This window comes from Camellia sinensis, chromosome 7, assembly GCF_055761805.1.
Source record: "Camellia sinensis isolate YWXY chromosome 7, ASM5576180v1, whole genome shotgun sequence".
NCBI lineage: Eukaryota > Viridiplantae > Streptophyta > Magnoliopsida > Ericales > Theaceae > Camellia > Camellia sinensis.
In genome coordinates, this window is record NC_138967.1 from 69,357,474 (window position 1) to 69,365,222 (window position 7,749).

The following is a 7,749-nucleotide window of genomic DNA, read 5'->3' on the forward strand; positions in this document are numbered from 1 at the left end:
AGTTGTTTTCATGGCAAAATATTACATGCATGTTCATATTATGTTTAAGTCCATGATTTCATCTTATTTTGAAAGGAATTGGCTCTTTAGAGCAAGTGTTTAAAGCTTGAAAATAATTTAAGTTCATGCATGTTGCATGTTCATCTTGTTCATGAAAATTGGTTTGAAATTGGATTTATTTGAACTACCTTTGGGCTTTGATTTTTACAATTGAGTTTTGAATCATGTTAAGCTATGAGTTTTGAGGAGTTTTCTGGAAAATTAGCCCAAGGGGATTGGTTTTGATACATTTGAACTCGATTTTGAGCTTGAGATTCGAATCTGGGAATTCCAGATTTTGAACTCACGCTCAAGCGGCGTGACTGGCGCTCGAGCGTGGAAATCGTGCTCCCAGCATTTTGTTCTGTTTTTGAGTCAGCTCGAGCGGGGTAATTTACGCTCGAGCGGGACCTTGTGTTTATGCTCGAGGGGGTGTCGAGTGCCCAATCGAGCGTGATTTTCACGTATCCAGCACTTTTGACTGTTTTGCAGTACGCTCGAGCGTCCAAGTCTGAGCTCGAGCAGAAACCTTTGTCTGCATGTCCGCTCGAGCGGATTAACATACGCTCGAGCGGGACCCCTGTTTTCTGAAAATACTTTTACAGTGCATATTTGCATCCTCATCTCATCCTAGGCATTCTTAGGCCTAGTTTAAGGCATCTTAACGAGGATATAGATGTAGAACCACATTGAGGCAAACTAGGGATTAAATCATTATCTTTCCCAACTGTGTAGCTTAGTGTGTGTTCAATCTGTAAACTGTGTAGGGTTGGCGACTGGGGACGCGCTCTAGTCTAACTGTAGCCTAGAACTCTATGAGTAACAACTGTGTAAAGATATGTTCAAAAATGATTATCTTCTGAACAATTGAACTGTACTGTTTCTGAATTGATAATGTTAACAGAATGAATGTATGTTCTCTATTCTGAACTGTATTGTGGCATCATTAGCAACTACTGTTACTGACTGTTACTGACTGTTACTGTTATAGAGATCTCTGTCAGTTCCCTTGTTGGAACCACTACTGTTTACTGATTAGTGGCCATCGTTGACTGTTCGGTCTTTCTAGACCTACTGTTTATTGTACTGTTATGCTAATGGATGTACCACATATGACTGTACTGACTGAACGACTGAAATACTGATTTAATGAACTGTTTTCATCACTGTAAGGACATTCATTCTAAACCTCTTTACGCATTATGTTATTCACTGAGCTTTAGCTCACTGCTCATACATATATGTAGGTGTACATGCACCAGACCGCGGCTAGTAGCGTCAGGGTAAGCTCCAGTTTTGTCAAGCCAACCACTGTGCCTCACTGCGAGGTTCCGAGCCTATCAAGCTATAGCTTAAGGGTGTTTTAATTTTCCCCGTCTGTCTCTGTAACTGTTTTGTAGACTGTATAGACTGTTACTGTACTATTTCACAGGGATTATGTCCCTGGTCTGGATGATTATAAATGTTGTACAGACTGTTTTGCACTGTATATATATATATATATATATATATATATATATATATGAAAAGTCTTTTTGGCATACAGACTGTCACAGCTTATTGGACATTATTTTTTACTGTATTGGCTTCCGCCAGGCCCCTGTACTCTGTTTTATTGTCTTACTGTTAAGCAGGCCTTCGGTAATCTCGGATTACTGGCCGGTTACAATGCTAAACCCATAGAGGCGGGTTTGGGCCGTGACATTTGTACACTTGGATTTCAGCTATGAGGCCACCACCATTGGAAAGTGAACTTCTGGGGCTTCATTTTACACTCAATAATCGAGTCCGGATGAGGGAGATATGGCTGGTTGAAGTTAGGCATCAATCCGGTTAGGACCGAAACTGAGCAGTCTTCACTAAAATGAAGATATCTTTTTTCACACTTGTAATTTTTATGTGAGGCTTCCACCATTGGAAAGAAGACTTTTGGGGCTTCAGTTTAGACTTAAGAATGACCTGCAAAGGAGTCTAGATGGAGGAGATATGCCCATTTGAAGTCGGGCCTAAAAAATAGATTTTTTGTCTAGCCACTGAATAAGGTTTGCCAGCCATGTGCCGACCATGGATGGAGTTTGCCGGCCATGTGTCGGCCATTGATGGTTTTTTTAGGCCACAAATGATCCTTGCTGGCCATCAATGATGCCTTGCCGGCCATTAGTGCCAAAAATCAGTTTTTATGCAGATATTTTCCCTCCAGTTGTTCCACACTGCTCCAGCTATTTTTGAATTGATATTTTTGACCTGAAGTCATATATTTCTATATATAGAGGCCATTCTCTATTGTTTTTAAGGTTGAAAAATTTTGGGAGTCTTTCTCTCTACAATTCTCTCTTTAGATTTCTCTCTCTCTTGAACCTTTGTGCATACAAGTAGAAATACACTTCTAGTTTGCCTATTAACTCTTAATCAAACTTGACCACCTTTGGGCTGAGGTCTCTTGGAGTCTTTTTTGAGCTCTAGAAGGAGGTTTGAGCATGGATTTGTGCCTAAGTTGTGCTTTGCTTCAAAGGTATAACACTTACCTTTTTTAAGCTTGTTTTGCATACTTATTTTCCCATCTTTTTCTACTGTTTTTGGCCTAGTTTTCAACTATAAAAACCTTTGTTTTTATGACCTAAACATGGTGGTTTGAGGCTATTTTGAGTTGAGGGCATGTCCACCCTTTTTGCTTCTTAGCTTGTTAAGCTTTTGTACTATTGTTCTCTACTTTCAAAACAACTTTTTTGGGCCTTTTAACCACTAAATCTCAGAGTTTTTTTAGTGGTAAAAATAAACTTTTTAAGTCCAAAATTGGAGGGGTTAGCCTCCCCTCCTTGTGTCTTGATTGAATGCCTAGTTAGCTTTGTATATTATCATGTTTTTTTAGCTTATCTTAGCTTTAGTCTAGTATGTTTTTGCCTCTATTTTGACCTATTTTGGCTCTGTTTTGGGCTGGTTAATTCAGTTGAGGCTTGTATTGCATAGTTGTAGGGTTAATTTCTTCACTAGCTCATTGTTTTAAGCCTTTAAACATGAGTTGCTTGAGTTGGTTGCATGTTATAGTGTCATTTTGCATGTAATTTCAGCATATGTAGCTCTGTCATATTCTCATTTGTTTCACTCTTTCAATTGCTTTTGAGAGTTATTTCAAGTTTGGGATTTTTTAAGCTTGAGATAGAGTTTATGCTTAATGGTTTAATCCTCTTTGAGGGTTCATTATCAACGGCATGAACTCTCTCTTGCTTTACATTATCCTTTGGTTGACACTTCTTTCTCTTTAGAGGGCTCTCACCAATGGACTAAATCAACTAAAGAATGAGTTGGTAACTTAAAATGAGTAAACAAAAGTGATAAGTAAAACTTGAGCAAGATAAGCTTATTGTGTTGCATTACATGTGTTCAATCGGACGTTATATTGAACACAAGGAAGATTGGAGTATTTCATACTCAAAGTGATGAAATGAGCCAATCTCCTTGGTCTCTATTGCCCTGGATCACACATGATAGGGTGATGGTCTTGAGTCTTGTTTTTGTATACAATGAAATTGTATTCCTTGGTTCTTTGGCCATCATGCATTGAAAATGCTTGGTTGGTGGTTTTGGAGCCAAGAGTACCGCTCCTTGGAGATGTTTTGATGATAGGGAGTGGTACACAGTACATACAACCTGCGAAACTACTTCTTTGTTGCTCTTGTTGTGCTTTGTTGCAGCAGAATAAAGTTGTTCATCAGTGGCCAGCAGCCCATACACTGATGGCTAGCAGTGCCTTTTTGTAGTAGGCACATGGTTGGCAGCCTCCATTAGTGGTCGGCCAGCCACTGATGTACTCTCAGAACAATTTCCCTTCAGCATACCATAATTCAACTATGCAAACAGAGGCAGTCAGCAGCAAAGTAGTGGCATTCCGGGTGGAAACTGAACGCGCACATGTGCATTTGATGTGTCTTAAGTTTAACTAGTTAGAACAGCATGCCTATTGTTATTTTTGAGCTGGTTTTGTACTTAATTAATTTGGTGTAATTAATTAGCGCATTATGTATTTGATTAGCTTAGATTAATTAATTCATTGTCGTAATAATTAAGTAGCTTAGCTTAGTTATTTCTTTATTTTGTGTTGTAATAATTAGCTTAATTAGCGTAACTAGTTAGCTCTTATTCATTCAGACCCTCCTTTACGAGGGCATAATGTTGTAATAAGTGTGCGTGCGTGTGTGCATGTCTTCTAACCCCTCGTCTTTCTCCCTTTTATTTAATCGCTTTTGATGGTTAGATTAGGGACATTTTCAATTAGCATACCTTATGCTTGCATGCTTGCATCCATTCATTTGTCTTGCATGCACCGAGGCTCGGCGTATCATTCAAACTGCATTGCAATTTCATTATCTTATTTGAATGTGTTTGAAAGCATGCTATCAAAGTGTTACAAATACCATGATTAAGTATCCAAGCCTATTTAGTCGCATTATTGCATATGTTGCATTAGTCATTTAATATAGTTAGGGATCATGCATTTTTCTAACTTTGTTTCCCTTTCTAGCTTGGAGTAATAGGTGAGTTTTACGCTTTAGTATATTGCATGAGTATGAATGATGCCATGATTAGCATGCTTGCCATGAGGCTATGTACTTAAATGTTAAACTGTATGAATGCCTGTGGATGAAGGCTTATTGTTTGAATTGGAATGATTCAACGAGTGTAAGTTTTAAGCCCACTTTATTGTGGCAAATCATGTTTTAAGCCCGCCGTGTTTGGTGGCAACACCGCGTCTTTAAGCCCATTTGAGGGTGACAACTTCAAATCATTTTCGCAAACAAACATGACTTGAAAAGTTTCAATTTTTGCAATATAGTCTATACTTGCATGTGCGCGTCATATAGTAAAGCTAGTTTAATAACTGGAATAAGAACACATAATGTTTATAAAATATCATATCATGATTAGTAGATACTGATCTTTGATCGGGTGAGCGAAGGTGCTCATTTTAGGACCTTCCTTTCTCATACTTAAGTTTTCAAGCCGAGACAACTTTGGTGATGACAGACACGTGGCCTTTGGTACGAGTCAGGGTTTCCTAAATTTCCCCAAAACAAAAATGTTTAGGTGGCGACTCTGTATCTGGTAAAGCCGTCCATTTTTGGCATTATTTGATTTAAAATCGATTTTTCAAAAAGATTTGTTGGATTTGGACTCTTTGGTGTTTATCGGTTTCACATTGCACTTGTGAGACTAGATTTAAAACCATGACGGGAGTCCGAACTGTGAGGCCTTTTCATTTCAAACCTTTTTGAAAGGCGGGGCGTGAGAAAAAGGCGAGTCCACACCTATTTTTTTATTTTTATTTTTTGTAATGCCTATTGAATATTTTCATAAATTGGTTTTTTTTCAACTTAAATATGGATTGATTGGTGTATTTGTCCTACATTTTTTTTTTAATTTTTTCTTTATATTTTCAATCATATGCAATTGAGATATGAAAAGAGCTAATGCTAGCTAGCATGACAAAGATACATTAAAAAAATAAAAATAAATAGAAAGACAAAAAAAAAATAAAAAAAAAGATGAATAGAGTAGGACTGAAGTATGAAGATGAAGCTAAAGCTAAAGATGAGGTTGAAATTAGAATTTTGGTGAATTAACAAAACCTTATCTTTTCAAGTCTTTTCTCTCATTCCTTAGTATTAGCCTTGTTTATAGTAACTATGGGTCTCTATCCTCTTTTCTCCCGACTCATTTATCTCTCTTTTGTTATAATTTGTAAAGAACAAAGTATGTAACTACTACAACTAATCTCAACTTAACTCCTTATCTAGCTAGCTAACTTTCAACTAATCTTGCCACGTTATCTAACTAATTCTCTGGCTTAATATATCTCATTTCCATTCCTATCATTCTACCTCCCTTAGAAAGGCCTTGTTGTCAAGACACAACAAGAGAGAAAAGAAGCCATCTTCCTTAAAACCCTATACAACTCGCACTATCACCAATCACCACCACCACTATCGTCAGTCGTAGCGATCTTCCTTAACTTATCTCCTTCCCATGCCATCGCCACAAGACTTCCTTATCAGTTCATCATCTTTGTTGCTGAAAACCCTAGTTGAGATTGTGATCTAAAAACCCATAAAAATGATTGCAATCTGAAAACCTTAGCTGCGTTCTAAAAACCCTAGGAGTTGTCATAGGTGATGTTAAAGAAGAAGAGGAAGATGAAGAATGTAGGGTTTGCAATGATGATGCTGTGGGGTTGAAGAGTAGCGCTAGTGGCTGCGGTGGGACGGACTGTGAAGTAATGGTTGCGACAATAAAGGTCTGTTGGATGGTGGTTGAAGATGGTAGGGATCGTCAGAGGTGATGGGGATGAGATTAGGGTTTGGGTTAGGGTTAGGGTTAGGGTTAGAAGATTAGGGTTTGGAAAATTAAGGGTATAGTTGGTATTAAGTTGAAAGCTCAAAAAGAAAATGAAGGGAACTCATTTTACTATGTGAAGGTTCAAAGAAGTGGGGGTTTAAAGAAGAAAGGTAGGGTAAATAGAAGCCCAGTAAGAGAAAATATTATTTTGCTTCCTAAAGTGTCACTTAAAATTAATTCAACTTCTGTTATTTTAATAATATTAATTTTACATTTAAACTATTTAATTTTAGATCAATTTTGTTCTTGCCGTTAGCTGTTGTTTATAATCAAAAAACAGTTTCTGCTATGGCACCAAATTTTTTTTAAAATTTTATTTTGCCCTCTAAATTATCTCCAAAATATCAATTAGACTCCCAAACTTTATAAGGGGTCTAATTGATATTTTAGGAATAATTTGAGAGAAATAAAATTTCAATTGGAGGTTGGATTGACATCACGTCAATAATTTTTGTTTAAAATTAATGTAAATTTAAATAATCTATATAATAAAGTAGGATTATTTTTAAAAATGTATCAAAATATATCAGACAAACATTTGGTTTTAATAATCTAGATCAATCCTAAATTTATATTGATGGTTCACATCAATGATGGTTCCGCCTAAGGCTTGGTTTGGAATAACCTACAAAAATCAAAAAATTACTAAAAAAAAATAAAAAAAAGCATACTATTTGTGGGAAAGCTTAGAGGGCAAAATTATTATTTTGCCATTTGAATTCAACTATCCAGAGTTAACAAGTTAAAAGTCAAAAAGTCAACATGGATAGAACGGTCATTTTAATTTTACTATAATATTTTATTATACATTTTTTTCATCTATACTATATATTAAGCAAAATGGGGTTTTTAACCCCAAGCCTTGTGGCCCAATCTAAATTTCCTGATTTTTGATTTTTTTTAAAAAAACTTTTGCATTTGTTAACTTCTCCCAACCCCCAAGTCTTACCCTCATAATAACACTTTAATGCATTAAAACAAGCATAAAAAAAATTCTTTGAAATGCAACACATATGAATTCCTTAAAAAGTCCTAACACATATGATTATTATTCCTCATAATAACATTTTAATGCATTAAGAATAAGCATAAAAAAAATTTCTTAAAAAGTCCAACACGTATGATTATTATCAAAATATTAAACTTTAATATAATATAATAAAAAAAAAGACATTTAATTTCTTGAAAAGTCCAACACATATGATTATTATCAAAATATTAAACTTTAATATAATATAAAAAAAGAAAAAAAGAAGACATTTAAAAAAAAAAGACATTTAAAAATCGCAATTCATATATATAGATAATTGTAAATATATT